We start from the raw sequence: 9,795 nt of genomic DNA, 5'->3' as shown, positions 1-9,795 counted from the left end.
ATCCATGATAATTATTTTTCAGTGTAGAGTGATTCTAATTCATTGGTCACCTTGTTGAGTGGGCCATGCCAAGCTATGACAGCTATGTACTGGTAAGATAATTAGGTAAAATTTTGATCATTTGAGTTCAAATAAGGGAAGTGATCTAAAATATTTTAAAAACTATTTTCAATATAGTTAGTTGAACTGGCATCTAAATCATATTTTATTAGGCTTTTTATTTAGTAAACTCATCTAGTATACATCATTAAAGTGGCATTTACTGTCTCTATTTAGCTAGCAATTTTTTCCCAAGTAATATGGGATGAAGCCATAGTATAGGAGTTAAGAGCTTGGGATCTAGAGTCAGACAAGCCTGGTTAGAATTTCAGTTCTACCATTACTAGGTGGGTAATTTTGAGTCAACTATTGCTTTCCTCTGTGTCTCAGCATCCTCATCTATAAAAAGATGATAGAAATGGTACTTCTTGCCTTGAAATATGAGGACTAAAAGAGAGAACTCAAGCCTTCTATAATAAGCATTCAGTAAGTTTTCCTGGGTCTGACTTTGATATTTACTGCATGCTCTGATCCCCAACAGTTCATAAATAAGTTACCTGGCATATCTCACAGGTTGACCTGGGGGAGCAAGCAAAATGGCCATAGCCTCTGAAAGAAGGAGCCGGGCAGCTTAGCCCTGGGAGGGCCCACGGGAGGGCCCACAGGAGGACCCAGTCTGTCTCCTCCTTCAGCCTCTGCCCACTCTCTCCAGCTGTGCATCCAGATGTGACTCCTCCACAGTGACGGGGCTCACATTGGTGCAGGCTGGACTGCTTGTTGCCATATACACTCCTCTTGCTGAAGCTGCTGGAGCAAGCAGCTCCAAGATGCTAAAGCCCAACGTGCCTTGCGGCTGCTCCCACTTTTTGCTTCAGGCCAACCTACCCAGGGAATGACTTAGGTGCCAGTCAGAGTCACAAAGGCAGCTGTCTCCATCCTCATTGTGCAGCTTTCCTATACCACTTGCTCCTCTTGTAGAAGGTCCTGGTCGTGACCATTAGGTACAAGTGACTGTCATGTTTAGTCATAGTACTAAAATGCTTGTTTTAAAAAAAGACACTAAGTTCACTTTTCTGGGCAGCCGCCATTAGCTCACAAAGACCATGGTAAGTCCTAGCTGTGTCGATGGGCTCCGGGAACTGCTCTGCAATTGGGCTATCTGTTATGAGGCTGGTGTTGCTGGAGTACTTGCAGGTGAAGATCTTCTCTACCAGCTGGTTATAACTCAGTTTCCCAGCCTCAGAAGTCTGGGGATCAACAAGCCAGCCATAGTGTAGAGCTATGCCTAGCAGGGCAAAGATCCTGCACTCAAATGTATACTCAAAATCTGAGACACCTGTGAATTGCACAGTGACATCCAGACCTGTGGCCAGTTTAGGCAGCATTGTCATTGCATCATGCACAGTGTGCTGGAAAATGAAGCTGAAGTCCCTCTGATTTCTGGGGATTGATGGACAGGAGGCAGTCTCCAAGATGGGCCATGAGCTTATCTAATGTGATCCCTTCCTTCTAAGACAGCAGCACACACACACAGAAATATGTGTGCGTGTGTGTATATACATATATACCGTACACACACATGCATGTGTACATGTATATGCATATATGACATATATATGGCATCTTTATATAAAATTGTTACTTTGGGTTTTATTGGCTCTTACAGTGTGCTCAAAGTGCTCCTTTAAAGTAATGTTTTCAATGCTTCTTTTTGACAATTGTCTAAAAAATGTTTAAATGCTGTTAGTTCACATAACTTATTTTGATTTCTAGCCTCATCATCTTTCACATTACCTTTAAAGTATAGTGAAATGAAAATATTTAACATTTGAGAGAGAGAATATAGAGAACATTTCATCTTCTGTTATAGAACCTAAAATACATGTGCGTGCATATATGTGTATATACAGACACATGTACATACAGACATATACACATGGATGTTTATACATATAGAATACATATTTACACATATATGTATATATATGCATACATATGTATGCATGTATATGTGTGTATAAACACATTAACATTATAGGCATATTTTATGCTATATAGAATACATGTGCGTGTTTTTCCTTATATTTTAACCATGGAAATATATAAATTTTAAAATAATAAAATATAGAGACAAAATGACTTACTTAAAAGGTACTTATTATCTTGAACAATAATTTTCCCTTCTAACAACTAACAGTAAAAGACTTCAAATCCATCTTGAGATGTCACATAGTTATATATGTGATTAACATATACTGGGTTTCTCATGAAGAAAAAAGAATCTCTACATCATCTGATACTAACTTCATAATGGGCTCAATTGAAGGAGATGTGAGAATTGGCAGTTCTGAATTTCATTGGTATGAAGTTTGCTTACTCTTCTAAGCCCCATATAGTTATATTTTACTATCAAACAATTTTGATAGGAATGGTGGAAATGACTGTGCTTATAAAAATATTGTCCAAAATTTATAATCAATTTCAACAAAAATTGTTTCCAAATGTACATGAGACCATCATCAACAGAATTTCAGTAGAGATAAAATACTTCCTCTGTGTGTGTGTGTGTGTATGTGTGTGTGTGTGTGTGTGTTTTAATCCATTAGAAGATTTAGTCTGGTCTGCCTGACATAAGGATGATAGGTGTCTATCTCTTGGTCTAATTAACACCTTTAATCTTTTTTAATGGTTAGGCCTTCTCTCTTTGGTTTTGAGGCGTGCTAGAGATAAAAGCACGGGAGGATGGAGGTTAATCCTTCCTGTAGTTTATTTCTTAATTTCTGCCACAGGGATTCCCTTTCTATCGTGGCTATTTATTCAGGAACCCTGATGATATACTTTGAGTAAGAGACAACAGATAGTTGGTTTAGAACTATCATTCAATATTACTTAGATATCAAATTACAGGGGCTGTAATTCATAGCTGTTAAATGAACACAACTCCAATTTCTTCTATGTCTTTTTATTATTATGCCTAAGAAATGAACCAAATTAGTGTTTTTAGAATTGATATTGAAACGAGATAGCACCATACCTTGAATTATTCTAGCAAAATGGTAACAACAGTGACAAACAACCCCAGATTTAGTGAATCAAGGATGTTATAGATGAATACTAGCGTATTGATGATGCTTCCTTTTTCTCACTAAAATGAAGAATATTGAATTTCCTGGTGCTGATAATAGAAATATGTTAATTAAAATTTGGCAATCGATAAATTATAGAGATTTGATTTTTCATATTAAAATTAGGATTTTTTATGGTTAATATGTCTTATATGAGGTAAGATGTTTTGACCATTTGCCCCAGAAGCCTTAACATTTTTTTAAAAATAACTTATTTATTTATTTGAGAAAGGGAGAGAGAGCACAAGCAGGTGGAGGGTCTGAGGGAGAGGGAGAAACACACTTCCTGCTGAGCAGGGAGCTGGACTTGGGGCTCGATCCCAAGACCCTGGGACCATGACCTGAGCTGAAGGCCACCGCTTAACTGACTGAGCCACCCAGGCACCCCACCCTAACATATTTGTAAGACAATTTTTTTTTTCAGAATTTTTGAAAATATACTGAGATTTTATTTGTAAAAATGTTCTTTTTCAAAATTCTCCATTTGGAATTTTAAGCAAACTTACATTTTTAAGTATTTTGAAGTTAATAAAACCTCTTCAATAGACTTGTATGACTTGAGATTTCAGCTCAAATATTATATATTTGATATATGTATATTTATATATCTTCATCCAATTTTGCTTTAATTGAACCAATATGCCATCTCTTCAGTATTGTAACTGAGGAAGAGCTTTTCAAAATGGACTTGTTTTCTTTAAAAAAAAACAAAATAATTAAAATATTCTCAATTTGACAAGTTATTAAAGTAAAGGTTCCTGCATTTTACACACACATGCGTGCACACACACACACACACACATTCTAAAGATCTCTAAATAATTTTAGGTAGAAAAACTCAGGAGTCAAGGATGCTAATTAAATATTTTAAAATGGGACGAATTCCCTGGAGAAAGTACAATTATAGGTAACTTATAAATTAAAGCACTTTCAAAATTCTCTATTATGAGCTTTTTAGAATGTTTGGTAAAATATATGTGTGGAACACACTTGCAAAGAAAAATATAATAATCAGCTCTATCTTTACTTCCTGCTATGGCCACTGCTTTTATTCTGCATATATAACTACATAAGGTAAAATATATTGGTCTAAAAGAGATTTATTTCCTTTCTGAAATATTCTCTTTAGTGATTTGTGAAGGGAAAAAAAGAATAATGAATAGTATAACAGCAGTCTAATGAATTTGAGTATTACCTGCTTTGTGTCTTCATAAACCTAACTTCCCTGGTACAAATAGATGATTATTATTCATTCTAACTTTTCTTTACATTTTATTTTTGGACTATGCAACTTTCATGTGCTTATTGAGGAAAATCTAAACACAAAACATTTTTTTTTATGTCCTGCCTCCTCTCCTACCATTCCATTTACTAGCTACTTGTTCTTGACCAGAATAATAATTGACCTAGAATAACTGTTGAATTCCACATCTTTAACTGAAAAATGAGGATAATGTCTGCTTTAGAGGGAGAGGGAGAGAGAGAGAGAGAGAGTGTGTGTGTGTTTGTGTATGTGTGTCTGTGTGAAAACCAAATATGTTTACAAAGTTCCTAACACACAGACTGCTCTCAACAAATATTAAGGATGCCTTCTCCTTTGAGAGATTTTCCATCTTGTAAGCAGCTTCCCATTACACAATTGAGTTGTGGTAGTTAAATGGATATAATATGTCATCTTTTGCAAAGCCAGAAAATCATGATTCAAATAAGTATTACCTCTCCCAGGGAAGATTGTCTTTGTTCTCTTTTTCTCCTTTCCTTCATTCTTTTTGTTAAGTGTGTGAACCAAACACTTTGCTATCTTTCCAGATTCTTTTCCTTTTCCTTTACAGTCATTGGCTTATAGCAACTACATCCAGTTCATCTGCAATAGAAATCGGAAACCACAGCACATGTTAAGTCTGTACAGAGATTAGACAGTGCAGTTGGAAGTGTTGGAGTGATGTGGGTCACCCACTAGAATGAAACCCTGCACTCCACCCCTTAGCTCTACCCCTCACTGTCCTGTCAGGAGCCTGAATACCTGGACCCTGGCTTTGTTTCCCTTTGGGTATCTGCTCCCAGGCCATCTTCATAGGCCAGACAGGTCACACACATGCAGAAAAGTCCCACTGTTGGGGTTTAATGCTTTGCTCTCCGGTCTTGAAATCCTTAAGAATTTTATCTGTAAATTTACATCTTGGGAGTGAAGTGATCTAGGACAATGGAGCATGTGGCCAGGACTTAGAGCCTGGCTCACATGTTGTCCTCCTCCTCAGGATGGGTTCTCAGGCCAGCCCCCAACTCCCTGTCCTTTGCTCCCTCATGCCCTGGGCCCTCCTTCCATTCCTACCCCATGACTGCTGATGCCCTCTGCCTGGGGTGGCCACCCATGTGAGACTCTCATTTCTCCATTCCCCTTTGACCTCTGTGGGGCCTGGGCAAGGACCTGGGGTGGGTTGGAGTCAGGGGCACATGCCCAGTGGTGTTTCAGGGCAGGGAATGACAGCAGTATCCCTGTCCCAGTAGCAACTCAGTCATATTGATCCTGTCACTCATCCTCTGGGGTCCAGGAGTACAGTGTGTTCAGGTACAGGAGCTCCAATCTCTAGGGAGGGATGCTGGCAGGTCCACTGTGTGTCGGGCATCAGTGGTGGGAAGAGGAGGTTGACTTCCTTATACGCCCAGGTCTGTGGGTCTACCAGGTGGCTTTACGTAGGTGTCCTGGCTGTGGTAGCCTGCAGACCCTTGCAAGTGGGGTCCCTGGGCTCCTGCAAGGGTCTGTACTTTCTGGGTATTTCCATGGCGAGTGAGGGTATCATTAAATAGTAAATAAATGCAACATGACAGGTCAATAAAGAAACCACAGAGAAAGGAACAAGTTTTATATTTTATTACCTTTAATGACACTTTTATCCTTTTTTATTTAACAAGGGACCCTGCATTTTCATTTTTTGCTCAGCTACAATTATATAATAAGTCCTGCCTGTTGGTTTGTTCTCTGAATCTTCTGAGTTGGTTACCAAAGACTGTATTCACCTTCCCTCCCTGTTCTGTCTTTCAATCCAACCAACTACTTTGAACTCTAGCCAAAGAGAGTTGGTCTGCTGAGGGACAGGGGCAGCCACATTGTCCTTTAACTTCACATGCCCTACTGGTGCCTGAGTATTTGTTTCCAGAGAAACAGTGTCTTGAGTCAAATGTTAACTCCAAAATTTATGGTAATCATGCTAAGGGGTCTTTAAAAGGATATTGAAAATATTCACACATATTCCAAACATTGACCCTACTTTGCTATTCCTTAATGTTTGTTATTTAGTATTTTTTCCATTTAATCAATATTTCTTGATTGCTTACTAAACACCATCCACTCCACCAAGTACTGGGGATACATTCATTTATTCAACAGATATTTATTGAATGCTTATTAGAATCTGTGCTCTAATATAGAGATTAAGGATATAATGGTAAACAAGAGAGCCAAGATATTTGCTCTCGTGGAGTTTATATGTTAGTGGAATGAGGAACAGTAGACAGACAATAAACAACTAAATAAATAAAGTCCAACTTTTGTAAAGTTTAACAATATTTAGAAGTTCCTGAAATTGTTTGAATTTTTAAATTACCTTTATAGAACAATGCATGCACACACACACACACACACACACACCTGTTCTTTTAGTTACTAGAAATATGGATTGATTTTTCTAGCATAGGAATTATTTTTTCTAGGTATCCTATATTATCAATAACCAATGGAAGTTAGTGATAGATATAATCAATAAGTCCCATGTACCTAAAGGACCATAGGTTAAGGAAGACTAAAAAGCTTGAATGAATTATGAAAAAGCATAGATATTTGGCAAAGGATTTTTTTTTTTTTTTTTTTAGGTAGAACTAGGTTTTATTAAGCTATGCCTTAGTACAGCCTCTGGGGCTTGCCCATGGTGCTCTTGATCTTCTGCTAATTCTTCTGAAGCAATGACACCAGGAAATTGATAGCTAAGTGGTTGTTGTACACATCATCTGTTATCTTCATGTGACCAATGACCACTGCCAGATACAGCACCTTCTTCATCGGTAATTTGATCATGGACTTCACGTCATCCATTTTGGTCATCATGTTCCCATTGTACATCAGCAAGGAAGGGAACTTGCCAGCCTTCCTCAGGCCTGGGCCCGGATTTGTGTTATCTGCTTGACCAGGGATCCTGAAGCCAAAAAGACATCATACTTCTTGGCCAGCTTCTTGACTATTTTTTTTTATTTTTGATGAGTTTCTTCAGCGCCTCAATGTTCATGTGGGGAATAGCCACAGCCTTGGCCTCATCACAGTCCTGCTGGTCCCCCCAAATACATATGGAGAACTTGGGGTGAGAAGTGGACTTAAGCCTGATGGTTGTCCGAGAAGCATTTGTCTGTCTGAGGGTCATAGTTCTTCAAGTTGATCTGCAGCTCCACCATCTGCAAAAACTTCCTGCAAGCCTCTTACAGGTGTCATGGGAGACTTTGCTGCTCATGGTGCCTCATGCCACAATAACCAGAAAAGAGTAGGCAGAGAATTTTAGGCATTAGTTTGTAGATTATCTAAGACCATAAAGATCTGGGGAGACATGATTGGAAATGAGACTTTTAAAAGATTAACATAGTGTTAATCTATTTTGTGGTGTGGCTCCCACAGAAAGTAAAGGTGAGGGATCGATTATGATGTTTTGGAAAACTACACAACTGTGAAGGGACAAAAGTTTGAATTAGGATGAGGACATTTGGATTAGACATGAAATGTGGATTGGCATGATTTGGAATGGGTGCTATGGAAGACAGAAGAATCAAACATGACTGAGGTATTGACCCTAAGTGATAAAGAGAGGAATGAAAACTTTCACAGAATCAAAAATAGGTGATGAATTTAGAAAAATGAACAACAGCAGCAACTAACTAAAAAGCAACGTGTATCCACAGCATACCACCACCCAATGTTCTTAAAAGCTGGAACCCACCATTCTCCCTCTTCACTAGCTCCTTGACTGTGTCAGCTCAAACCTTGACAATGTGGCTGACAGTCCCATTTGCCCTTAGAGGCCAAATAGCATTCACTGTCATTGCAAATAACAGCATTTCCTCAGTGAAGGTTGAACTAAATTACTTTAACAAGGCTAAATTAAAAATCAAACATGTTTATGCATTTAATGTGAGGCACAGAGGACACAAAAGATCATCAAAAATGAGTGGCAATATTGATTGTCATAAACAACCCTTCATGGAACAAAATAGATTCAGTGCTGACCCCTTGAAATGCAGTTACCCTATTTCTAGTATATTTACTTATAGGTTATGTAATTTAGGAGAATTATTTCTTTTTTACTTTTAATGTGTTATCTTAACCTTTCTTTCCTCACCACAATCTATTTTTCTCATAAATGAGGATAATGGTGATAATAGTAATCCCACATTAAAGCTTAGAATTGTATAAAAGTCTTTCATTCTTTTATATTAAATGTGTAAGATAGATAAAATATATCTAATTATACCTGCTTTGCAGAAAAAATCTTATGGATTTTAAAGATGTTCTGACAAATAACATGGATATTATGAAGCAGTAAAATTTTTATTGACTCTTCTGAACTTTGACTTTATTTTCATCCATTTTCTAATGGAAGTATGTGCCCTACCTGAGCCTTACTATTTTGGAAGTTTGAATTCTGTAAAATAGCAGAGGATGGTCTTTTAATTTGGTTGTGTTATAAAATGTTGGAAAACATCATGAGATTATTTGAAATGTGTTTAGATTAAATCTTTACAGAATTTTTTGATTAAATCTTACAATTCATATCTAAGAAAACTTGAGATGAAGTTAAAAAATTTCTGGCAGAAATTCTGGGCATTAATATGATAATTCATTGTTGAAAATTTGGTGATCTCCTTTTACTAATTTAGAAAAAAATGTGTTTTTTTAATATTTATTCTTTATCTTCATGGATACTTTCACCAAATCCTAGAATAACGTGTCAAACCCTGGAAAATATTGCTCCAAGATCTTAAATATAAACAAGTTTAACTTGGTTTCTATAAATTTATGATTGATCCAGCCATATTATGGTATTATAAGAAGTTAGAAGTATTTTTGGAATAAATGCGTAAGTCCTTTATCTGCTTAATTACTATAAAGTATGGTAATCATGTTTTCCTGCCTAATATCTGTTATCAGAATTGCAGTACTGGGTAGGATATGTCATCGATATAAAGCAGATTAAGAGTTCTTATTTTTTTCTTACTGTATATTCAGAATGTAATTCAGCCCTGACATACATCATTGCATGAATCATACTCCCATTCTTCAATCTAATATCCCAATAAATCCATAGTAATGTCTCCAGACATTTCTGCCAATCCTGCAACAAATATATCCCATCTTTAGCCCATTCATTACTCTACCCAAGTTTTCTAACACATAGATTTGATTATATCCCTCCTATGCTTCAGAGCTCTGTCTATAGAGTAAAACTCCTTTTTGTGTTATTCAAAGTCCTTCAGAATCTGGCTGTCGTAAACATTTTATTCTCTCAATAAATAATTATGAAATCCTTGCTCATTGTAGAACCTCTGTGGCAGCAGAGGGTTTCTGGGGACAGGGGAGGAGAAGACTGGTCTC

The 9,795-nt window shown here is 37.2% G+C and overlaps 2 pseudogenes; both read right to left on the bottom strand.

Annotated features, from left to right (window-relative positions):
- Window positions 1-789: 789 nt before the first annotated feature.
- Window positions 790-3,477, bottom strand: LOC113925833 (annotated as a pseudogene).
- Window positions 3,478-7,062: 3,585 nt separating this feature from the next.
- Window positions 7,063-7,576, bottom strand: LOC113933106 (annotated as a pseudogene).
- Window positions 7,577-9,795: the final 2,219 nt, after the last annotated feature.

Source organism: Zalophus californianus, chromosome 4 (genome assembly GCF_009762305.2).
Source record: "Zalophus californianus isolate mZalCal1 chromosome 4, mZalCal1.pri.v2, whole genome shotgun sequence".
Lineage (NCBI taxonomy): Eukaryota > Metazoa > Chordata > Mammalia > Carnivora > Otariidae > Zalophus > Zalophus californianus.
Note: the sequence above shows the minus strand (reverse complement) of the source record. Positions and strands in the feature narration are given on the sequence as shown.